Source organism: Rhinolophus sinicus, chromosome 2, assembly GCF_057876585.1.
Source record: "Rhinolophus sinicus isolate RSI-liver-muscle chromosome 2, RSI-T2T, whole genome shotgun sequence".
NCBI lineage: Eukaryota > Metazoa > Chordata > Mammalia > Chiroptera > Rhinolophidae > Rhinolophus > Rhinolophus sinicus.
Genome location: NC_142502.1, coordinates 135,287,206 through 135,313,855, shown reverse-complemented (window position 1 = coordinate 135,313,855; position 26,650 = coordinate 135,287,206). Strand labels below are relative to the sequence as shown.

The 26,650-nt window shown below is 35.2% G+C and overlaps 2 protein-coding genes across 4 annotated transcripts in view; one reads left to right on the top strand and one right to left on the bottom strand.

Annotated features, from left to right (window-relative positions):
• LOC148758918 (uncharacterized) overlaps nucleotides 1-18,040 on the top strand; it is a 933,397-nt gene extending 915,357 nt beyond the window's left edge. The window contains exon 7 of the mRNA XM_088796071.1: nucleotides 17,430-18,040. The gene's annotated coding sequence lies outside the window, so the exon portion shown is untranslated. The remainder of the gene's footprint in view (nucleotides 1-17,429) is intronic.
• Nucleotides 1-26,650, bottom strand: part of LRRTM4 (leucine rich repeat transmembrane neuronal 4) — a 712,063-nt gene that overhangs the window by 19,634 nt on the left and 665,779 nt on the right. The window lies entirely within an intron of this gene.

Below are 26,650 nucleotides of genomic sequence, written 5' to 3'. Positions count from 1 at the left end.
GAAGTTCTGATAAAAGTGGCACGGTAGCACTTGTTTTTCTTGTTCTGTTCTTATTTAAAGGTGGCATTGTGTACTATTTGTGCACTCATGGTTGTCCAAATTTTAACATTTAAGTCAGTCGTGGGATAACAGAACAGAACATCCACTTACATCTTTATTGCTCTCCTACCAAGACTCCTTGTCTGTGAAGTGTCTAGAGAGTTGATTAAGTTAATGAATGAGGTACTAGTCATTCTTTGAAGTTAGCTTTGACTCCATTAACTGGGAAGCTTATTACATTAGCAGCACTCTCAGCATTCACTGAGATTTTGGGCTAATGAGTGGGATTAATCAGCAAGTATTAACTTCTAGAAAGGCTTTCCCTTCAGTAGCTTTGGCCCCTGAATGTGAAGAGTAAGGTCTCCCCAATAGTACAAGCAAACATCCTAATAAAGTGAAATCTACACAAATTTGCTCCCAAAATTCTTAAATAAAAAAAGAGAGACACTGAAATTTAAAAACCACGTCTTTCCTCTCTAAAAACAAAAACTGTGGAAGTTTCAATGATACATAACATTGTACAGAACATAAACTTTTTCTAAAAAAAGGAGACAATGATCATTACTTGAGCCCAGATTTACTCCTGGAAACTTAAAAACCATACAGAAGAAAACAAACAAACAGAAACAAAACTTCTCAGCACATGTAATAGATACAATTGAAGACTTATTTTGTCATCCCTCCTCAGAAATTTCGAAAAATAAATAAGCAGCAGCAGGAATGCCGGGAGTGGGAAAATACAAGAAACAGACATCAGAGCCGTTTTCCTTCCGAGTTCAGTTTCAAGTTCTCCACAATGTTCACAACAGCTTATTTCTAATTTCCATATGAATTTATGGAGCACTCTGTGGAGTTTTGTGTTAAACAGTTCACAGTGTCCATAACTTGTTTTATGCAGGAGCATCTTGTCTAATACAAATGTGACCGATATGTTCGGTTTTTGAAGATATACTCACTTTGTAATCTCCCAAATCATCCAATTCAATAATGTAGTGGCATTCAGTAAAAAAAGAGATGTTTTAAAATGAAAATATTAAATGCAAGTCCCATATAAAGACGATGATTAAGTTTCCTGCATTCCTGTACCTTTTTAAAGCAGAATTGCAAATCCTGCGGTAAAAGTTTAGGACCAAATGACGAACACAGGAGGAAGAAAACCTCACTAAGATATACACATACTTGAGAGAATGAGATGTGTAACCTGATTCCAACAGCGTGTAAATAGAACTCTTGGGGGACTGGCTGATTCTAATGGAAAGAAGCATGACAGTGTATATTTAATTAAAAAATAAGAGAAGCCCATTTACAAAACATAATTCAAGTTTTTATTTTGATTCTATTTTAGAACAGCATGGCAGTGATGCATAAATAATACTGGTCTCATATTTTTAATAAAATGTGTTAATATCTAGGTTATTGCCTGGATCACTCTTATGGAGTGCATACTATTAAGTAATTATATAAAAGTGAATTTGCCCTAATAGTTTATTTATTTATGTATTCCTTCATTCACATGGAAAATATTTATCACAGAGCTTGATAAACTTTTACTGTGAAAGGCCAGTAGTAAATATTTTAGTTTTGCAACCCATACGGACTCTGTCACAACGACTGAACTTCATTCTGCCATTACACGATAAAAGCAGGCTTAGACAAAATGTAAATGAGTGGAGAGAGTGTGGCTCTGTTTCAATAAGAATTGATTTATGAACACTGAAATTTGAATTTTGTGTAATTTTCCTGTGTCAAAATTTTGATTTTTTTTTTTTTTTTTTAACCATTACCAATAAAACTCTTTAGCTCGGGGCTAATTTACAGTGAGCGAGGCATTGTGGTAGGTGCTGGGTAAATGAAGAGGAATAAAACAAAAGAGCTTCTTCAGAAGTGTTGGAATGAGACCACCCTGATTGTAAATCCCTGTACGAGTCCCCATGATCGAAGTCAGTCAAGTGGAAGGAGAAAAGCTCTCCCAGCTGGTTGTATTACATGTTGCCTTGTGAAGATCCAGGTCTTCCACTCTAGAATAAAGCGCTCAGTGGATCGCAGATAAAGAGCTGGACTCACACGACCTTGGTACTTAGAAGTCAGACTTGAACCTCCAGGTGGGAGTTCTGAAGTCACCATTCCGGTCATTTAGATCAAACATGCTCTGGCAGAATCAACTCCCGGTGACCTTTTAGTGAAGATCTTAAGCAACCCTCAAGCCAGCGAATTTGCCCCTGGGTGTGGATGGCATATAACACAAAGCTCAAGAGAACTTTAGTGATTTTGTAAAAGAGGTTAGGTTCATGGGTAATCCAATCATAAATAGGTTTTGTTTTGTGGAGAAGTTAAAAAGCCTTCTTTCTATTTCTCAGTCTCATCAAGGCTCTTCCCATGTGACTGAGCCTTTGTATTAGAATTCCCTTTGCCTGGAATATTCTTTTTCCAATTCTTTGCAGGAGGATTATGCTGATCTTTTGAGTCATGGCTTAAATGTCATGTTCCTAGAGGGGCCTTCCCTAATCACCTTGTCTAAAATGCCACCCCAGCCCCACACACCATATGTAAGCCATTCCCTGTTTCAATTCCCCATTTATTTTCTTCACAGCATTTATCAAAATGTTAAGTATCTGTGATTATGTATATCTTTGTTCCTTTACTGTCTGCTTTCCCCCAATGTAAGATCCATGCTGTCAGAGAGCTTTTCTGACTGATTTCTTACTGTTAGGCTAGAATATTTCAATAAATGTGTGCTAAAAGAATGCATGGATTTATGAGAGATATTTGTTGGAGAATTGGGTTTTATTTGGAAGTTTGTTTCAAAAACTGTGAACTCCCTTTCTTTGGTCTTTTTCTATGTCTCCCATCCATTCTCAGCTTTGAATTTAAACAAGGGATCTAGGATGGCACACAAACATTTTCGATCTACAGATATTTGGGTTCCTGTCATTGCTCTGAGAGCTGAAGATGTTAGAATGACTGTCCATGACCTTAAGCAACCTATAGCCTAATATGGAAGATAAATGTGAATGGATTTTTACAAAGTGACATCATTTATGGTACAATGCAATACTGGAGACATATGAAAAATGACAATGAAGTAAAGAAGAGGGAGTAAGATGCTTACCAGGTGGTGTTTGATCCAAAGAATGGATGCTTGTGAAATCACCAAGAGAAAGCCCGGTGCCACATGTAGCTTCTATATATGGTCAGGATGTCTATTGTCATAGCACATGGCTTCCTATGTGCTACTGGGTGTCTACTGCCTAGGTGGTGTATGTCATAAAGGAACTCTTTAAAAATCTTTTAACAGTCTAGTCACCTCATCCACAACTTGCCCTTGTAGAGAATGGATTCCACACCTTCAGTCTCTCTGCCATTATCCTCACCTTTCAGCCCAACACTCAGCCTCTTGTGAGTGAAGCATCCCAGAGTTAGGATGAGCAGTTGAGACTGACCATACTTCCCGTATGTGGAGAGGGCAGAACACTGCTACAGCCGCTTCCTGAGCTTCTGCTGAGAAATAGAACGATCAACCTATGCCTCCCTTAATTGAAGCCAAGAAATGGAGTGCCTCATGTTCCTTTTCATGAGCCATTTGGGATTTCATCAACCACACAAACTGCCCTTAAAGCAGTGCTTCTCAGGCCTGGCTGCAACTTTGACACATCTCAGGTGATTTTAAAAAATATTTATGTCGTGTCCCTATGCCAGATCAATTAAATAGGAATTTCTGGGGTATGGCCTAGGCTGTACTATTTTAAAATAGCACCCTAGGTGATTCAAATGTGCAACCAAGGTTGAGAACACTGTTTCTTGTTAAATTTAGATTTCCTTCCCTTAAGGATGTAGGCCAAGTGGGGAGTACATAGTATGATTTACCTAATTCCTCACACCTGCCTGGAAACTGCCTGGCTCAAAACAAAGCCGGTTACTTCCCAGTCAGAAGTCACCAAACAGGGTACATATGTGTGGTTTTTACTCTCCAATTAAATTGTCCTTTCCCTTAAGTTCAACTCATTAGCTCTAATTATTCTGACTCACCAATTTGAGCTTTTGAATATTCTTGTCAGTGAATATTCTGCCATCCTTTCAGTTATCATCAATTTGGTTATATCTATTCATATAGTCTACTCTTTTGTCTAAAGTTAGGTGTAATTCAGTTGGGTAAGTTTAACAACTATCATTACACACATGTTTTTTAAATAGCTGCTTGTAGGTGAATTTACCTTGCTTTGATGGTGAAGTACCCATAAATGTTCAGTCAGCTGGAGAACTCCTTTAGCTAAACATTTTCACAATCTATTTCTTTTATTTTTTTAAAGTAATTTAATTTACTGGGATGGCAGTAATAGCCCATTCCACTTTGCACTATGGGGGAAGAAAGGATATTTTTATCTACTTAAAAGCTAATAAAGACTCCTACTGCTGAAAAATATTCAAACCTTCCAATTATTTCCATCAAGCGATAAATTCAAAAGGAAAAGAAAAGGAATTAAAACCCAAAAGTGTTAGCAAGTAAGCAATAATGACTAGGAGGAACTTAGGGAAGGGTCATTAAATTCATTTTTGCTTTAAAGCAACCTGACACTCACATACGTAGGGGGCTATAAAAGGGTGTCTTCTGCCGCTGCAAAAATAAGAGTTGACATATAGTTCATGATATTGGCCATCTGTGGTAGCAACTCATAGGGAGAAATGATCCGTATGTGTGAGACTACAGAGAACAGCTTGAAGGAGCTACTCCCTCACCTTCCACCCACCACTCCCAACTCCAGCTGCCATCCACCCCAAAGATCACGGGCTAACTTATCTGCCTCTTACTGCCATGTTCCACCACAGGCCACCATGTTCACATGCTTATAGTTCTTATAGTTCCCCCGGCACTACAGGTATTAACTTTACAGACTGCTTCCATTTGTCCCTATTTCATAATGAAGCTACATTGAGTAGCTGGATTGTTTGACATATTCCAAAGGAGTTGGGTAAATTCACCCAACTTCATTGTTTTCTTTGGCCAACAACCAAAATCGAATCCCTTCTGAGTATCTGTATCCCCTCTACATCATTCCTTTTATACTGTTTCTTTTTCCCTGTCCCAATTTCTTTTCTATATTTCCTACCAAAAATTCTGCCCTGCCCTCTTGAATTCTGATTCTGCCGTTAACTACCTTTTATCCAAAACCACTTCAATGAATGCATGTAGCTTCTTTAGCTGTTTATTAGGCTCAGATACCCTTGCCTTCTGACTATCTAAGAAGGTCACTTCTAATCTACTATCGTGTTATAGTTTTATGTGTTTCTCCTAGATCCTGACATTTGGGTGCGTGACACTAGTCAAGGTATTAGCTTGACTAGATTCCTAATTTTCCACTGATTTTAATAGTTTGATTTAGAAGTTCTTATTTGTGAACTGTATCTTACTGCAGATAAACCATAACCTTTTAGCAAGAAGGCTGACACTCACTGAATATTACCAGGAATGCTCAATGGAATGACTAAATGTTTATCATGCCTATGAATTTTGGTTTGCTCGTTTATCATTATAAATAATCATACATGTTCTTTATAATAGTAAGTTATAAAGAAGCTATTTATAACATATTATTATCAATAATTATTATAAAGAAGTTTATTATTTCATCATGAACTTAGACTCTCATAGAAGTCCTAGATTCTTGGAACTGAGTCTATCATGGGGAAATTTGATAGAAAAAGGGCTCACAGTGACTTTGGCTAGATTTAATTTTATGGCCACCCAAAGTACCATTTTCTAGGATGGCAGGTAATTTGTAACTAGCTAACTGAAAACATGGAAAGGCTTTATTATATTTTTAGCTAAACATGTAGTAAAAACTAATTGATTCAGATTATGAGGTGGTCACTTAATGAGAATTATAAGTTATACAGCATTTAAAAATAATTTCATTGCGTGAAACAGGAAATTTTCATTTAACTAACCTAAGGTCAACAAGCTACTAGTGTATATAAGCAATACACTGTCCCACATTTATCTCCTTGATGGGTAGGGAATTTATGGAATGATTCATGGTAGGGGAGAACTTGTGGAAGCACGGACTGGGAAAATTGAGGAGAATAAAAGAGATAATGGAATGACATCCCCTTCCTGTCCATCACTTATGGTTAACAGACTGGAGGTCAAAAGCTGATGAAAAGTTTCATGAAAGATTTTGTGACACACTGCACCCTAAAGGTGGCATACATTTGTCAAGAAAACCATTCTTTATTTTTCTGGGGAAGAGCTGCACTCTTTTCTTTCTTGCCTTGTCAGTGGTATTCTCATGGTGGGGCACTGTTATGGACTCAATGTTTATTTCCCCCCTCCCAATTCATATGTTGAAGCCCTAACCCCCAGTGTGACTGTATTTGAAGAGGAGCTTCTAAGGGTATAACTAAGGCTAAATTAGGATATCAAGGCGGGGCCATGCCTCCATAGGATTAGTGTCCTTATAAGAAGAGATCCCAGAAAGCGTCCTCTCTCTCCATGTGCACATAAAGAAGAGGTCATGTGAACACACAGTGAGATGGTGAGACCTACATACCAAGAGAAGGGCCTCACAATGAAACCTACCTGGCCGGCACCTTGATCTTGGAATTCTTCAGAATTATTGTTTAAGTCACTCAGTCTGTGGCAGTCTGAGCTAAGTAATACAGATACCATGGTGAGGCTTTGCGTGAAGATGAGTGGATACTGTCACAAGATGGGAGATGATATGTGGCTGTAGCTGATGTGCCATTTTGTGAGGAAGTATTATTAATTCTTCTGACCTCCAGAAATACTTTCTTTAGAGAGATGAGTGAAATTGTGCTATTTGATAGAAGAGTATATGGACTTCAGTGGAATTTATCTGATATGTCAATGCTGGACTGAGGGGAAGACTGCCAGTATCGGTACATTGACTGTCACAAGATGCTGAGATCTCCCTCCTGGGAAATTATCTCTGAGTTTAGGGGAAAGTTGACAGGAGCATAATGATTTATATTTTCCTTTCTTGAACATCTTCTCCTATTCTCTATTGTATAATGTTCATGTTTATATTATTTAAATAAGGCTAGAGCTGGGTGGGCATTATACATGAGGGGATTTTTTTCCCCCCTCCTTATGCTTTTGAATCCACTTTGAATCCAAGCTGGAGATATTTATAGATCTCATGGTGTCCACTTGGGGTCCATGACATCAAAACATTTTTCTAAGATGATACAAGCCACAAAGCTCCTTGTCTTTTTGTTACCCCAGAGGGTCAACACTACTAAAAAGGGGTACAGGCATCTCTAATTTAATGCATGTCTTTGGAAGGCACATTGGTTATTCTTCTTTGGTCCTTAGGGCCCTTCCCCACCCTTCTGTGCCCTGCCTTGTGTCCAAAGAGGCTCATCCTATGACTAAACTCCTTCACCAAGTTCCCTTGCTCTCTGACTTTTCTTAGTTTCAGTAATGAGAGAGAGCCAGTAGTGGTAGAAGAGGGAGGTCAGAGTATTTATTGTTTGCTGCCAATTCTGGCCTCGCTATAGTTCTACAGTGACTATTTCTTCTATAGCAGTGGTTCTCAACCTGGGGTAATTTTGCCTTCCAGGGAACATTTAGCAATATCTGGAGGTGATTCTATTGTCAAGACTAAGTTTGTCAAGACAAGAGGTTGTCCAAACTGAGGTATTCCTGGCATCTAGTGGGTAGAGGTCAAGGATGCTATTAAACATCTTATAACGCTCAAGACCTTCCCTAAAACAACAACAAATAATTATCTGATCTAAATGTCAAAGTGCCACTGCCAAGCAAGCCTATGCTATAGTTACAGTTCCTTTTAGATGTGCCCGATTTCACTACTGGTCCTACTTGGATCTGATAACACTATGTTCCTTCTTCCCCTTCAGGCAACAGGGTGAGGGGTAGGTGCTGTGTCCTTCTGTTTCTATTTGAATTCTTTACCATCTTTGGTAGATCTCCTTTTAACACTGCTCTGCTTTCTATAAAATTCCCTTTGTTAAACCCCCTTTGATTAAAACTTTTGATTGTATAATGTCTTTTTCTGGGACTCAAATGGCATGGAGTGTTAGGCTCACATGTAGCAATGAAAGCAGGCATTTACATCATGTTCATTTTGTTTAAATTAGAGGTAGAATGACAAACTGTCACCAGTATTGATTGCTAACATTTACTGAGTGATGTCTCTGCCACCTTTTTATAAGTGCTTGATGTGAATTAACTCATGTATTGTTCACAAGAGTCCTATGATTTGGATACTAATATGATTCTTATTTAAAAGATGATAAAACTGAGGCATGTGGGTGAATGACTTGCTCATGGTCATGTACAAAATATGGCTCTCAAGCATGGGTACTTAACTATTGCCTTAAGCAGGCCCTCTGACTTCAGAAATAAACCACTTATATTACCTGCAACTCAGAAAGCCATAGTTGGCTCTAGTGAGTCATTCATATGTGCATACAAAATACATTTTCAGAGTGGCATTCAGGACAACTCTTTTTTGTTGTTGTGGTTATAAATAGGACTGATCAATTTTACTAATCAACACACAGACAGTTAAATGGCTCAGTTATAGGAGCTGGAACAGTATCTGGGAGGTATAAAGATTTGGCCAGATGCTTTTGTGCAGTTGTGTGCTGCCCTGGTCCTCAGTGAAGTGGATTTGGAGGTGTGTTGACATTGTCTGGCCTCCTGGGTAGCAGTCACATGTTTTGCTGCTCTTGGAAATGTGACTGGTACAGCCTTGCCTATTTTTCCAAAACATAGGTCTGCCTCTGACACCTTAACATTAAAGTAAACTAGGTTCAATTTTTAGTCAGAATGGCATTCAAACCATCAAGAACAGAAAGAATGTATGAAAAGTTAATTAAGCCTATTCCTAAGATATAATAAAATGTTAAGCATAAAATCATTTAAATATTAGTTTTCCAAATGCCAGTATCTTGAAACAATATAGCCAATTTCCTAGGGATTTGTGATGTATAATAAATTGAATCGTAAAGCCTACACTTTAGAAACACATAAAAAGCAAGTTTTGATCTATATGCATTTTATATTAGAGACATGAAGCTTTTTAAAAAACAAAGGTCATTTACATAAGGACTTTGTTTTGACAATATAGAATGTTGATATTTGAAAGTAATAGTTTCTTTGAAAATACTTTTCAAAACTGGGCAAATTGATTCATTTGCTAAGGAATTATGACAGTACGGTGAAAAGTATAATTATTTTTTTTACGTGCAAAAATCCTAAGTGTAGTAATTTATTTCATCATTTTTTCACAATAAATATGTATACTACTTAATATCAAAAGCCGAATCTGCCTGACACTATGATAAATGAATGCATTGGTGGATGAGTAAAATAAGATTTTGTCTTAGAGGAAATACTGGCTTTTCATTAGGTCAACTGACAATTTATAGCATGCAAAAGTACTACCTAGGAATTGATGGTTTCTTTGAAGAGGTTTAAACAATCTTTCTAAAGATATACAAGGTATAGTTTCCTAGGGGAAAAAAACATTTCCAATTTCTATGACTAAATGAGGGCAATGCACAACATCCTCGTCCTAAACTTGTATATGGAGAAAGTTAAGACTGGAAGTTTGTGCTTGTAAATTCAAAAGCACTCTTCTAATTTGTCCTTTTATGGACAAAAGTAAATTCTCAATAAATAAGAAAACAAAAACTCTACTTCTCATGGCAGATTTTCTCTGTAAATATCCTTCTCATAAGGCAAGAACAAAGACATTCTCTTGGCATTTCAGAAATTTTACTGAAATGGGGCAAACTGTTCATGATAACTGAAGGATTGGGAGAGATCAATTGCCTTATACATTGTTTATAAGGAATAAAAACGGCTGGGGACACATGCTGTTGAAATTCACATGAAATTCACACTCAGAATTGATGTATACATCACTTTTGATACGTACATCACTCTAGTTAGTGTTAGGAAGAGGTTTGAACAAAGAAATCAAATGACGTATCTTGTGGCATTGCTTAAGAAATGACTCATAACCAACAACTAATATTTCAGGAAAGGTGGGGCTATAAAGTATACATTTCATAGCCATAAAAGGAGGCAGGTGAAGGTCACTGACATCTCCATAGGACTAGAAGGATCGTTCTGCTATCTTGGTTTTATAAACTGCCACTGCTACTTAAGGAACTTCTACGTTCTTAGACTAACCGTACTTTGAAAAATACAACGGAAAAAGTTTCAGATGATTACACCACATTCTTCTTATTCCCAGTCATATGTAGGACTAGAAATATCCTGATAAATAAAAAGAAAGAATCATTTTGGAAGATATTTAATGTCCACTTTGCCTTATTTTGTGTTTTCTGTGAATACAAAACGTTTTTTCTACAGGGAGTAGTTGACAGTCATAATATAACTGGAACTGTGAAATAAATTAAGTAAATGTGGGATATAAAAAAGAAACTTATTTGCAACTGAAAAACACTAATATGGTCGTTAAGATGTTATGCCCAATGTCCTCTGGCACATTGTTCCTCCAAGTGTAAGCCACACCACCTAGGAGCTTGTTAGAAATGCAAAGTTCCCCAGATTCACTCAATCTGAATCAGCAGTTTAACATAGGAAATGCTGATTCCCCAACAAGAATAACTTTTTGCTGATCTGAATTCCCATTCCCATTTTCTGTATTGACCATGAGGTCAATGTCACTTTCCAGTAATTGTCACCAGGGCACCACTAAGGGATTACTTTATATATAAAGCTTCCAGAGGGTAGAGATTTTGTCTTGTATCCATGTAGCCCCCAGGCATCTAGCACTATATCTGGGATAGAGTTAATACCTAATAGGTTTTTCCATTTGTTTCTTAATGTTTTGGGATAAAAAAGCCTATTTATTTTCATGGTTTAGAGGTCATTCTATTTTTTTAAAAAGATGAATTACTACCTGTAAAATATGTTGAGATCCTCTGATTAAAAGTAAGGTATGTTAAGAATATCTCCTTTTTTTATATTAATCATTAAAAAATCTGCCAACAAAGGCATAAAAGGACTTTTACCCCCCAGTAGTACAATTGAAACATTTGACATAACATAAAATATGTCTCCATTTTCATGCATTTAAATTTCTAATTGTTTCTCAGTCCCTTAGAGAGATTTTCTAGGTCAACTAACAACTCACACTGTGCTACATGTTCCAAGAGTCCAAGTTAGTTTCATCTCTGTGATCCTCAAAAAATAGAATGCTAGCAAATGCTCCCATTTGTATAATAGTTAGAAACGATCCAAATTAAAAATTGACTCTTTGACTGTCAAACGCAAGCCCTTACAGCTGTTACTTTTCTGGTTCCCAGCGTTATTCCTAGATCCTTAATGTTTCCCATTCTCTTATATTAGCTTCTAACCAGGTTTAATCCTGAAAAAAACAAAACAAAACAAAAATCAACAGCAACAATGAAAAATAAGTGACAAAAAATTGTTGAAAATATTGTGGTGTGGTCATCTCATTTCTATTCAAAGAATGATTAAAGGATGAAAAGATGTGTGTGTGTGTGTGTGTGTGTGTGTGTGTGTGTGTGTGTGTACACCTGCAGGGGCTGGAATTGCTGTATCAGCTATTGGGAAACATTATAAAATACTATCTGTTGCCATAACCTTAGAGGAGTTTTGTGGGATTTAATGCAGCAGGACCCAGACAGTAGAAAGAAAGCAATGGCTGACTCAGAACTACTCAATCTGATATAGATAAGATTCAGGCAAAATCCCACTAAAGTAACCTTATCTGTATGGATAAGGAATGGAGGTGAGATGGGATAGCAGCAATGGCTCCATGTGGAATTCCTTTAAACACTATGCTTCCAAAGTGTTCTTAAGTAGCTGCCTGGGATGTCTAAGGCTCAGTGCTGTCACTTCTGACAGCTTTAGCCAGAACAATTCCCTAAAGTATCAAGAAGGCTGTCCCTCGAATTCTTGCCAGGTGAACTGAAAGAACATTTCAGTTTAAGGCTGGCCTGGAATGCACTTCATGACAAATGCAGAGGTGAGCCCAAATTTTCTCTAATGTAGGATCCCGAATTCAGGGTGTGTTTTCATCAACAGACCCTTTCAACTAAAATCCTGAAGGATTCTAATGGTCTCCATGTGAGCAATGAGGGACCTGTGGAAAACCCACCCAGGTAATTTTGAGTGAAGTTACAGTCCAGGATTTCCCTTGTCTTATCAAAGAAAGAGGAAAAAAGAACAAAATATGCATCAAAACATAGGGGCCAGATATGAGAGGAATGCAAAAATGTACAGGAAATTACTTAGAAGAAAGAAGTGGTTGTGAGCAAAGAGAACAGGACACTTATTAATGTCAAAATAAATGATGATAGTGTATTAAGTCCTAAATACATGGAAAATGAATTACTGAAGAAACCAAATATGTAAAATAAATAATAAACTAGCTATAAAACTGACCAAGAAAGATTCTGCCTTCTTCTCAGCTGGACTAAATTTTAGATAAGTTTCTTCATGAGTATATGTCCCTGATCTCCAATTATTAAAGAGCATTTACTTTATAAAACTTGCAATTATTTCTCTGCCCCTGTGAGATGTTAAGTCTTCTCCCAGTCTCTCATCAGTTTTACAACCCAGGAATATCTTTCTCAAGGACCTGAGGACCATCCCTTTGAAATGTAATCATCAGAGAAGATAGTATTACTATTGCCCAGTCTCTATGGGACAGTAGGAGCCGAACTTCAGTAAGTATCAACTAGCAAACACATACGGTGTAATCATATTGATCAATTTCCCCTCTAACAACTTCCAGTAACTTTCCACTCTCTCACTCCAGGGCTTAAAACTATTTAGCCTTTTGTTTCAGCAAAATTCAGGTTAATCTCCCTCCCTCATTGCAATAGTGTGAAATAAAATCTTTCTGGCCTATTTAACTCTGCCCAGTGTAATTTTCCTTCAACAAAACCCATATCATTTCAATAAAAGCTGGTATATAATATGAAATATATGTGAGCCAGTAAAATGATAAAATTTTTCATCATCATTTCATACAGGTATATAATTTCATTCTAGAAGTTGAATTGAAAGAAAAAAACTTAATTTCAGACAAAGTAGATTCAAAGCAAAGGAACAATTAAAAAAAAAAAAAAAAAACTAAAGCAAATCAAAGTTCCCAGAGATGTTATTTTTACATAGAATAACACATCAAAGAAATATATAAAACCAAAAATATTTTAGGGAAAGAAACAAACTAGAAATTGAAAGATAAATTGAGAAATTTCTTTCAACTTTTGACAGACCATGTGGACAGACTAATAAACAAGGATATAAGAGGTTTAATCTTGGAGACAATAAGTTTTACTTACTAGGCATAACATGTCAGAATTTATAATTTCCCTCAATGCCAAAGACATCTTAAGTTTAAGATAATTATAGATTTTAGTAAGAAAAATTAACAATATAATAAATATAACCACATTACATTGATTTTTAAATTACTTACTGATTTCAGAAACTTTAAATTGTTGCCAGGGAAACAATTTAAATTGTGAGGGGAGTATAGCTTAGAATTAGGGAAGTACCGAACATAGCAGTGGTTTAATACAAGATTGGTCAGAGAAAAATTGTTTACAAAATAGCCAGTATTAATTTATATTGAGAACAATTCAAGTCACACCGACATAGAATTAATAAATAAATTGCATTAATTTCATTTACAAAAAAATGTAGAACCTTAATTGTTTTAGTATTAAACTAAAACAAATGAAAATATATATAATGAAGTAAATCTGTGGCAAAAGAGGATGATTCAAGAAGGAATTTAACAAATTATTGAATACAATAAAAGATTAAGCAGTCGTATTTTTAAATAAATCATTTAAATTTTCCTCGGAAAATAGCTATAAAATATGACAAATCAATTTTCTTTTTGTTAATCTATGTATTCGATTTTTCTTCATAGACTACATATTACTTAATCAATAATTAATTGCACTTGCCACTAAGTCAGAACTTAGGGGAAAAACATACAGTAGATGAAACTGACAAGTTTCCTGTCTTAGCTCATGGTCTGTTGGAGAAAAGGGACAAACTGATAATTATGCTAGAAGTGATAGAGGTGTAATGAGAAGGCAGACAGAATATTATTTAATCTAAATCTGTGATGCCACATACCCAAGCAAAAGGGTTGGGTTGGAGAAGATGACAATCCTGGCAGAGAAAAGATAGATGCAAAGGCATAAGGCAAGATAACACACTAGCATTTTGAAAAGAATCCAAGGTGACAGTTTGTGTGTATGTGTGTGTTATGTATTTTAATTGCAATGTTCAATTATGAGTACTTCAGGATGAAATGGGAGGAGGATGTGTATGAGCTCACACTGTAAAGGAAGGACTCATAACAACAGTGCTTAGTAGTATCAAGATTGTTTATTAGGAAAAATGCAGAACTGGAGGGTTAACAAAATGTCTGAATTTTAAACAGAACTGCTACTTGCATATTCTTTATTTTATTGTGAAAGTGAAAAATGTAAATAATTATTTTTGGAAATTAATTTCCAAATAAACTTATATTTTGGGCTAAAATATCCTCAAACTTCATGATATATTCATATTTATCTGATCTAATGTTCACTTCTGGTTACAGATGTATCACAAAAAAAGATGCATAGATACCACTAGATTAATGTACCCTAGTTTCTTCAGTTAAATACATTATTTAGATAAATAATGTATATAACATTAATTCGTGCATTGTAACCCTATGCAGACTTTAAAAATTATTATTATGGTAAACATATTTCATGTTATGAAAAACTTTCATATATATGGTCAAATGCCAAATGTAGATCAGAAAGGACTATCCTTCCATGGAAATACATTTAACACATACAAATATTCATATCTGTAGATATGAGTGCTGTGTTTTTCACTGGGTGATGAGATTAAGCTGATTTTTGTGTTCTTTTATAATCACATAATATGAATAAATGTCATCTTTTCAAAATTAGGTATTATATGTAATTTCATTCATTTTAAGTTTGAAATGATGAATGTAATGTTCTATTTATTTTGTGTATGAATAGCTTCTTATGATCTTATTATTATCATTATTCCACATTTGAACACCTTTTTTAAATGCCAGTAGCTGTGTTGGGTTAGTAATTTGGTCAACACTGAATTTTTTTTGTGTGTGATATTTTTATTTACTTATTTTCACAAACATGAAATACTAAGACAGGTTCATAAATATGCCTGTTGACTGCTTAGCATGTACTGAAATGCTTTAATTGTGAAATCTATTATTTTGCTCAAAACTAATGTAACTCAAATAGAGTTTCACAATAAGTAAGTTGCAGATTACACTCTGGGATGGACTGGAGCAATTTGGGACTTTTTATTGTATTTTATCCTATTCTAATTTCCTGTAGGCAATGTTCCTAGTTGCTATTCTTAGAATGTGGCTATATAAACATTCAATTTATTCTGAAGAGGAAATAAACGTTTTAGATGTCATTTCTCCAAAGAATGCAACATGCATTCTTGAAGAAGGAATTAGAAAATGACTAATTGAAAATTCTGATCTTATTTTTACATTGGCATCTACATTTTGAATAGGCTGCATAACATTTAGGACTGAGAACTTTAATAACTGATTTGCAGTATTTGTAATGAGAGGAATCTTTTCTCAAATGTGAGACTACAATTTTCTTTCCGAAGTTAAGCATGCAGAACAGGTGGTCTGATAAAATTAGTAAATAGAAGAATAAAACAAAACAGAGCATCAATTTATAATGATGTCCCTTATAATAGCAATGGTATGTTTATTAAAATGGCTCAGGTGAACTTCCAATAAAGGCATATTTCATGAGAGTGAGTGTTCATTAGGAAACCAAATAGTTCATATCATATTTTAGAAGCAGATCATCACTAATCACATTTTGTATGGTAATCCAGGAAGGATCTTTTTCTATTTAATTTAGAACATGTTTCTTCTGCTTACATTTTCTAATGATAATTTAATTTGAACGTATATTAGTAATGTCCTTCTTCAGAAAAGGCCATAAATAGGGCAAATGATTAGATGATATATCTTAAGACAGTCAAGTGAGAAAATAATTTTTTACCCTTCTCTTGTTTCTGTAATTGAGATGTTGCAAATACCCAATGGAAAATTAAATTGATTTTGATGTACAAGCAGCTTAACAAATCCATGTTTAAAGTGATAGCACGGTTTGAATCTATTATGTTCTTGAATTTATTTCTAATGGTGGGGATTAAAAGACAAAGACCAAACAGATAGAATCTACAAAGATGCCTGAGGAAGAAAAAGCCTTGCCTGTGGGTCAACAAAAATAAAATGAACCATATCTGCCGTAAAAGTTCATCAGTGACAGTGCACTTGACTGATTTCTGAACAACATGCACTTTAGCTGAACGACATCTAGCTGCTTCTATCTTTTTAATAGTTTGTGAGTCCAGAAAAACATAAACTATATGAGTATCATGGCAAGCTATATCTTTAACCCTCACCTCAAATTCAAGTTCATCTTGGAAGCCTGCCATAATTGATTGGAAAAGAAGTACAAATTCTTTCCTATTCATGAAGAAATAGAGTTTCTAACTTATCTTCCCGAAAGAACCATGAACCATTAAAAATAAGCCACACTTAAAACAATCTTTTCCAACTGATCAATTTTCTACAGATTAAAAGTTTGGAAATGGCAGAGATTGTATTGAATGAGAATATTTATAACATATGGAAAAAAGTCAAGAAAAGATAAATGATAAATTAGTAAATTGATTGTCTGGTTCACTAACATTTCTAACTTTGGTTAGCAGTATTTTCATAATATTTTTAATTCTGTTATGGGTTTCATTATCATAATATTTGAAAAATAAAAGTAGTTGTAATTAAATTTAATGAAAACTGAGTATTTGTCATGTAGCTCTTTAATCCTTAAGGGAGTTGTCTAATTCAATTTTCCTTTATCTTTTTTCTACTTTAACCTATGGTGGAGCAAAATAACAAGAGAGCTAAAAGTAGAGAGGTAATTAGTTTTAAAAAATCTGGGGTAGGTACAAATGAATTCAGACAGTTTCTTCCACTTCTTTCATTACTGTTCTCTAAGTGTCTCCCCTTTCAATTTCTTTATTTTTTTGTCAACAGGCTATACATTTTTGCCAAGAAAACATCATTTTCTTGGTTGACAAACTAAAAATAGGTTCTTTCAAGAATGCGGAGGGAAGAGGATTTTCCTATTGCTTCCGTTGCGTTGCTGTTTCTTTTTTTCATTTTGATAGCATCAAAGTCAAATCCATTCCAGTCAGCAAATTCCTGACACCCTGATTGGTTGAACACAATGAAAACTTGTTGGGGAGCAAATATAACTGTTGCCTCTTTTCTATTTCCATCCATGACCAGGTGACTTGGTGAATCCAGAGGCACATCTAATGGAAGTTCATAGACATGCTCTGGGGAAAACTTCCACCTTGTTAACCACAGCTGGAGAAAGACAACACATACAGGAGGAATGGAAGGGTAATATTCATGCTATAAAAAAAAGTAGTGATCTGTCAGCCAAAGATATCACTAATAGAAAAGAGAGAAGGGATGTGGAAAATAAAAATGATTTGGGAATACATGATGGTTGGCTGGAAAAAGATTACTCCAGAGATAAAAGATTGAACAATTGGGATAAGAGATTTGTATTTGCACTAAAATTATTAGCAATTTTCAGCCCATAGTGATCTCTGTGTCTCCTGTTTTGTTTTGTTTTTCTGTATTGATATACGCAGCCTGTTCTACATAATCTCACATATTATTTTCCATCATTTTATACATTGCCTGAGTTCAAAATTGACAGGTCGAAAGCCCATTGAATATTGGGGTTAGTACAAAATATTTAATGATTAGTCATTGAGTTGAAAATGGAGAGTGGGTTAAGAACAGGAGAAAGGAAAGAAAACTCCTATGGAGTTAATAGGAAAATTTCGTGCTTTGGTTAAATTTAATGAATATTGCTTATTTTTTGAATATTGAAAGAGTTATAGGGAAAAGAGTGTTTTGGTGGAAAACTATGCATTTTCTATGGTACACTTCTAGTTATCTGCTTTTGATCCCATAGGAGTTATTTTACAACTATGTAAAATAATTCTTATCTATAGACAACAAATATAGTCTGTCAACAAATATAGAAGTTCAAAAGATTTTTCCTCTTCTACATAGAAAAAGCCAGTTTTTGTCTATTGATAAATTCATTTCACTAGTCATTTATATAAATTTGTGCCTCTTTGACTTCTTCTTTGAATGAGTTATAACACCTGTCTGGTACCTTCATTATGAGTTAAGTAAAATATTTAACATGTTCATTTATGTCTAAATGAAATTCATGATATTACCATTTTTAAATTTTTTTTTAACAGAGGTAATATGTGTAAAAACAATTAGAACCTTGCCTGGCATAAGGAGAGATGGACAAATGTTGCAGTTGTTGCTATTGTTCTTATGAGTGAGAATTCCTGATTCTAAGTGCTGGGACACAGTCGTGATTAAAACCTAAGAAGGTCAGAGTATAGTGGGAGAATCAAGCAAATAAATAGTTCCGGTACAATATGTTAAGAAATGTAATTGAGGTAAGCACAAGGTCCTATAGAAAGGTGGGTAGAACAGCAATTGACTCTGCCTTGGGGTCAAGAGAAAAATGAGTGGGTGAGGGGAGTGCAACATTTGAGATTTAGAATAAAAAAGTAGTTAGCCAATCACATTATTGTCTGTAGCTATGCCTGATGAATAACTGTAATCAGACATTGTAATATTAAAAACAGAATCAGGACAAAGGCAATGAGTAAATCAGTTTTCTTTTACTCAATCAGAACTAAAATGAGCTTGAACACAAGGTCACATTTACTAAAGTCAGCAAAGATACAAAGTGTAATATTCTTTATTTAAATGGTGTAGATTTAGCAGTGGCTGAGATTAATAATAGCCATGGGGAAAAAAAAAAATAGAAGAGATAATTTCCAAGTAAGTGTAAGGAAGCTTATAAAACAAGGTTAAGTTTAGATACAAATTTAATGTCAACTTTTCTTAAGGTAAGAACCTAAGAGAGAAATCATGTAAGAAGGAAAAGTAATACTACAATCTTGTAGCACTGTATCTCTATTCAGTGTCTTTTTATAACCATTCTGTCATTGTAATCTCAGAAAGAAGATCCTGTAAATTTATTCTGGGAAAGAAATATTAACACTGTTTCACAGTCAAGCCTCTTAAACATAGAGAGGATTTTATATTAAGATCTGTGATAATAATGATAAATGCTTTTTATGTCTATAGAGTTTACAGTTTCAAAAACAATTTCTATATATAGTATTTCCTTTAATTCCCTAACCACTATCAAAAAGGAAGTATTATTTTTTATATTTTACAGATGAGAAAGCTGAGTCTTAGAGAAATAAATTTTCTTATGCCAAATTAAACAGCTAATACATGGCACCCTGCTTTTCTGGTTCTGTTTTTTCCACTACAAGCTGCTTCTCAATAAAAATGCAACTTTTGCTTTAAAGATGGTAGGGGTCACAGAGTTTGGAGTTGATGACCCACTATAGCTAGGGGTAGAATTGGAGATTAGAATCAGGTGCTGGACCTTTGTTTCTAATCTCCAATATTTTTAAATGCCTCAAAAAATGGTTAGGACGGAGATGGGAGAGGAGTCAATTAGGCCATCCTTCCTTCCTGTCCCACCCCCTACTTCATCATGTGGAGATGATGAAGGATTACATGTTATAATCATTTATCCCAGCCCTGTTACAATTAGTTTACCTTTTGCCTTCCGAAAGAAATAGATTTCAGTTTTTTAAAAATGACATAGGATTTTTATTTAGTTTACAGAAACGATGTGAAGATCAAGGAAAGTCCTAACAACCTCCACATAACCATATTAGTTTCAATAATGTTCGTATTAAACAAAGACAACTGTAGTATAAGCATAGATATATCTTTCTTGTTTATCTTCATTGCAAAGACCCAGAATTCCAATCTGTCCTTGAATTCCGTGTGGCCCATTGTTGTTATATGCTGCATGCCCAGGGTATTGACTAATTTATCAATAATTGCACAACCACTACTTAGGCTTTGTCAGGTTGTGCCCTTCAGAAGTGGCCCAGCCAAATGAAGGAGGAAAGTCAATTTCAGCCCACGTTCCACTCTCACTTTCTTCCTCAAGGGGAGCATCTGGAATTGGGCTGCAACCATCTGAAAGGGATGCTCAGTCTTTTTTTATTACATGAGGTATTGCATATGCTAGCAGAGATAGCGATGAAAGGGAATACAAAGAGCAGGGAGCACACTGGAGAAGGTGGTCGCGTGAATAAGGTTCACCTTCAGAAACTCCACTTCTCTTTTCTATCCCTTTCTGCTGCTCAGCAGCCTCTTATCCCTCATCACTCACCTCCATTCTTATCCCCTCTCCCTCTGCCAAGAACGCGCTTCTTCAAAGGGTAACTCAAATAGCATGAGTGATGTAATAGATCTTCTTTGGGAGGCCTTTTACCTTGCTAACAGAAAATGGAAAAAAGAGTTTCCTGGTTGACAGATAACTGGAGCTCTTGTTTTAGAGGAAGCTCCAACTGTCTTTTTCTTTGTAGGTTTTCATCTATTTCACTTAGAGATGGTTTGGTTCTCCCTTGCCACAAGGACCAAAGGCTGCTTCCTTAGATGAGTAGTCTGAGGTAGGTAACCTAGGACAGCTCTGCTGGGGAAAGGTGGGTATATGCTCTTTCTTCCTTGTGCATTCTCCTAGACTTCCTTCATCATGTCACTCCTGCATGAGAGCTTTCCTTGTGCCAGAGATTCTGGTGTACTCTTAGAAGTACCAAAGCAGTTATTTCAGACCTACTGAAGGAGATGCCACAAGGTTGATGTGGGCAATAATGCTGTCTGATAAATACTGACTCAGAGATGGTCATGTCAGTACATGAATAGTGAGCTGCTACAATGGCAGGGCACGTTTCTGGGTTGTACTCTAACTATGGAAAAACACACTCTGTGGTGGGTCTTTTCTCAGCTGCTTGATAAGCCAGTTTGATGTTAAAATGACAAACAGATCATTTATTGGGGACATAACTTATTGGCTGTTACTCTGATGGCATTGCAGGATCCAGAATCAATATTCCCCCATACCCCCATGTCCCCTGATGTGTTGCAGGGCTATTTCTTTGAAAGTCAAAATTGGAATCAGAAAATGATAGAGTCACAGTTCATTAGAGCTGCAAGTGACCTAAGTATCTTGCTAAAACCCTGATACAACTAAAACACGTGGAGAGAGCTTCCCAGAGCACCTTCCCAACCTCTACTGTGATCATTTCTGGGAGTCAGTATTGGGGGACATCATTTATTTGAAGAAACTAAGTTCCTTGACCATCTATCTACCATGTTTATTAGTAGGTTTCAAACTCAACAGAAACCTTTTGACTACAAAATTGGAATATAAGTCTCATAGTTAATTATTAATAATTTATCAGATAATTTTAAAAAAAATAAACGAGAACATGTGGACACCCCAATAGGAAGTCACAGCGCTCAGGAACCTAGGGCCTCTACTTCAGCATAAATATTTATAAGCCAATAAATCCTATCCTGCCATTTATAGTATAGGGAATACAATAGGATAAGAGAAAAATACAGCGGACACTTCTGGATTGTATACAAAGCTTTCTTAAGCTGTGAGAACCAGCTAAAGATGCAATTTCAATGCCTATTATGTTTTCATATGGAGAAATGTCAAAATGCAAATTGGTGACAGAATCAACTGTGTAGAGTACACATTCTACAGATACACAGCAGATAGGCACTGCAGGTTTCAGAGCTATACTTATTTAGCCAATGATATTTGTCATAGGAAATCAAGTCAACACATTGTAATAAACTAGTTTCTGATATGAAATAGACTTTAAAGCCCCCAGAGAATTCTTAGGAAAAAGCAAAAAACAAAACAAAAAATTCTTAACTATCTTGGCCTATCAACCACTCATGTTTCTGTATCACATCTGGGTCATAAATTTCATTACATTCCAGTTTTTTCTATTACCCTGTTTCCCCGAAAATAAGACCTAGCCAGACCATCAGCTCTAATGCGTCTTATGGAGCAAAATTAATATAAAACTCGGTATTATATTATATATTATATTATATTATATTATATTATATTATATTATATAGACCCAATCTTATAGTAAAGTAAGATAAGGTCTTATATTAATTTTTGCTCCAAAAGATGCATTAGAGCTGATGGTCCGGATAGGTCTTATTTTTGGGGAAAAACGTATATCGCTGTACTTCAAATAGAAAGTTCTCTGATTTATCTAAGCACACAAACCTGGAGGTAGGCAGAATACTTAAAATACAAATGCCCATATGTAGAGAAATGGAGTTTTCCTAGTCATTAAAAAAAGAGCTTGCAGAGTAAGAAAAGAAGATCATATGCATGGCTTTTGACACAATACTTTACCTATAGGATTACTATGACCCAGCATCAAAATAATGTATATTAAATCAGCTTAGAAACAAATCTATGCAATAACAATGCTCTCTCACTGTATAAGAAGAAAGTGATAGAAGATTGTCACTTTTCACATTAAATTAAATACTAATCCTCAGAAATCAGGAATATATAAGAATTGGGCCAAGTGGTTATAGAATGCTAATTAATGTTCAACTCCAGAAAACTTCATTTGGCATATACTCTGTACAAGACACTGCTAGGAATTATGGATGGTCCAAAGGTGGAAACACATATATTTATCCTTTAAGAGCTTATAGCAACCAACAATTCCACAAGATATACATATATATATATATATATATATATATATATATATATATATATATATATGCAAACCAACAATTCCACAAGAATATTCCTGTTCATGATAAGTTTATGTGAGGAGAGGAGAGGAGAGGAGAGGAGAGGAGAGGAGAGGAGAGGAGAGGAGAGGAGAGGAGAGGAGAGGAGAGGAGAGGAGAGGAGAGAAAAGAGAAGAGATATTCAACCATATACCTGGGTAAGTTATGCTACATCTTCTGGTAGCTATCAGAGAACATAGCATTTCAGGCAAAAGAAACTGCCTTATGAATAGTAACACTGCTGCTAATGATTATTCCTTTGCTGAATTCTTGATGGGAACCCTCTACAAATCTCTGGAATTCTCTTTGTGCTCCCTTCTCTAGTACTTTTTTCTTTAAATGCCAGCAGCTAAGGACTCTCAGCTGAGCAGTTCAGGAGTCAACTGGGGTCTGCCTGGGTCCGTCCTCCCTTCACCGTGGCCAGGAAATTCATTAAAGACAGTCAGCTAGAGCAATTATAAGGTTCACCTTATTTGTTTCCTGTCTCTCAGGGATCACTGTCCTGCACCGCTTGATGTCCAGTGTCTTGAAAACCATGGTTTTATATATTTTCTCAGGGTTTTGTTTGTTATGTGTGATAGGGTGAAACCTATCTATGTGACTCCATCCTAATGCAAAGTGGAAGGCTTCATTGACTCTTTACTATTTTTAGAAGAAATTACTCATTTGCCAGTAAAGCAACTGAGGCTTTAGAAGTATTAAATGACAACCTGAATTTCATAACAACATGAACATATGAGTTAGTATTCACACTCAAGTTCTTTAGCTAAGTAGGTCCAGGGATCTCTGGGTTGAGGTAAATAGCTACGCCATTTATTTGGGGTTTCAGGGAAATCACATTCCCCTTGGGCATGCTTCATATTTGTTCATCATTCCTTGACCCTTTTCACCATTAGATTGCTTAGATACAAACAGTATGTTTTATCCTGAATATGTACTTTCTTCCAGTGAGTCTGAAAGGTGCTGACATAACTAGCCCCCAATAAGAAGTATGAACATTGAGTCTCTAATGAGCTTTCCTCCTAACCAACATCTCACGTGTGCTGTCATAACTCATTGCTTGAGGAACTAAGCATGTCTTGTGTGACACCACTGGGAGAGGATTCTTGAAAGCTTGCACTTGGTTTCCTTGGATTTTGCTTTGTGTTCTTTTTCCCTTTTCTGATTTTACTTTGTATCATTTTGCTTAATAAATTATAGCTGGGAGTGAAACTACATGCTGAGTCCTCCAAGTTCTCCTAGGGAAACTGGAGGTGGTCTCGGGTGCTCCTGACACAGAATGATAATACCTTTTGTTGATGCTATTATGTAGAACCAGGAACCCTATTGTGAGAATTTTAATTGGTTCATTATTTCTGAAAAATCATTTTGAAATATGTATCAAAATTTATAATGTGTATACCCTTTGACTTATTATTTGCATTATTTGAAATTTTACCTAAGAAAAAGAACATGAGAACACACACACACACACACACACACACACACCATTTTTCAGTATTATTCGTAAGTTTGAAAACCTGGAGACTATTCATGAACATAGGACTAGATAAATAAGTTTTGACATATATGAATGTATCAGCCATGCTCTCTTTTGACTTGTGAGGAATCTATTCTGATTGGTCGACACACTTTTTGATGCCTTGTTAAAATATTTAATCACTTCCATTGCATATATAAATATAAACTATACAATATTGCTATGAAAATTTTTTAGACAAATAAGCACTTCACAAACTATTCATAAAGTGGTGGTTTAAAACATATTTTTATGTGTGTGATAAGCCAGTTATCTGATAAATATTGATTATCTGATAAAAATTGATTATCTGATAAATGCCAACAGATAATCTGGCAATCACAGAAAATCATATCACGAAGGAGCAGAACTTTGATAATTTCCTAAATACTTGCGTGTCCTGTCATTTATGCTAACAAAGTGAATAGGCACCTATCATCATAGGGAAAAGGTTTACCATGACTTTTTTTTTTAATTTCCCTGAGAAAGGCTGTCTCAAAACTTATCTAATGCGCTAGATAAAATTTTAAAGAAGAAATTAAGGCCCCAATACCTTTCTTTTGAGGTTCAATGTTCTACAGTCTCAATAGAAAAAGATTATCCTGGTGGACTGGTGGGAAAGGGCCCTAAAAAGACTAATTAAAATTACCGTCTAGTTAGACATAACCCTCTTTGTTCCCATTGGTAGAGGAGGAGCATAATGTATTTTCAATAAGTTTGATTTACATAACTTATGTTTTAAACGTATGATTTTACTAACTCTTGTTCCACTTAAAATATGTCTTCAATATGTTAAACACGTATTATCTGCACCTTTGTATATTTTAGAACACTTTTTGTCACCTTTATATAGATAAGAGCTTATTTAGATAAAACGATTTTCTTTGGAAGTCCAATGAGCTATCCATTGCACAATGGAGTCACCTTAAAATCCTTTAGTTTAAAAGCCAAATGTTTTATTCCATTATCTTTTGTTCCCCCTGGTTGTGGCAGAGAAACTAAAGCCAACATAAATTTGGTTCCATCGTGACAGGAAATTCTGATTGCTATACCCATCTGTTTAACACTCTGCAAATACTGCACATTTTAGAGTTAAAGATGATTATGGGTAAATATGTTTCCAGACTATGCATTATGAACTTTCATATAGGCCTATGTATATGCAAAATTATAAAATAAAATCTTGATCATGATGGGTCTCTTCTGTCATAATCTTGGTTTTTGATATATTTTTATTTTCATAGATTTTACTTATTCTTGTATTTCCTTCTACCTTTATTTTTTTGAATTATCTATAAGCCCATTTACTGCTTTTTTAATGATAAAATATTTTCTGACTACATAAACAATATGTGCATATTGAAACAAATACATAAACTCAGAGAAAAGTGAAAAGGATGACCTAAAATCCAATCACCTTGAAACAAACATCATCACCATTACAGGGGTTGTCCTTTGCTTTATCTCTTGACATCTACATGTAATTTATGCTACTTTGAAATTTGCAAAATTACTATTGACATTTTTTTGGCACATTTTTTCCTTTTCCTTGGAATTGAAAACCAGTATTCTGAAGGCCACTTCCAAGTTCCTAGAATTGGTGCAGAATGATTTTGGATTATGCCATTATGTGCCCCAGTGATGGAGAATGTTGCATGGGTAGTATATTTTCTTGCAGCACATTTTGTCAGGAAATTAAAAATGCTATGGATTGCTCAGAATTTTCTGCTGGGATTCGTTTTCTTTTTCGTTCAACTTAGAAAAAAATATGACAATCTTATTTTAAAGGGATGTTTTCCTCCATTGCTTTCCCATTTTAGCAAAGACAGCAAAGAATTCAAATTATATAATATCTCTGTTCTCCACGCCAGCTGTGTTTTGTGTTTGTCAGATGTTTCAAGTGATTTTCAAACAGCTGGGCTTTCTCAACCATATTTTACCCCAATTATCTTTCTCCATGATCTTCAAAGTTATTTCAAATGATTTTTCTCCAGATTCTATACACATGTTTATAGTAAAAAAAATTGGAAAATAGAGAATGAAAGGATGAAGAAAATCAGAGTCAGCTATAATCATACTAACCAGTGACAGTGTTCACATCTTTTTATCATTAGTCATTTTTCTATACACACACATATATAGTCCTATTGTACATACTGTTTTGTACCATTTATAACTCATAAAGCTTTAAAAGTTCCTGATTTTATTAAGTATTCTCCTAAAG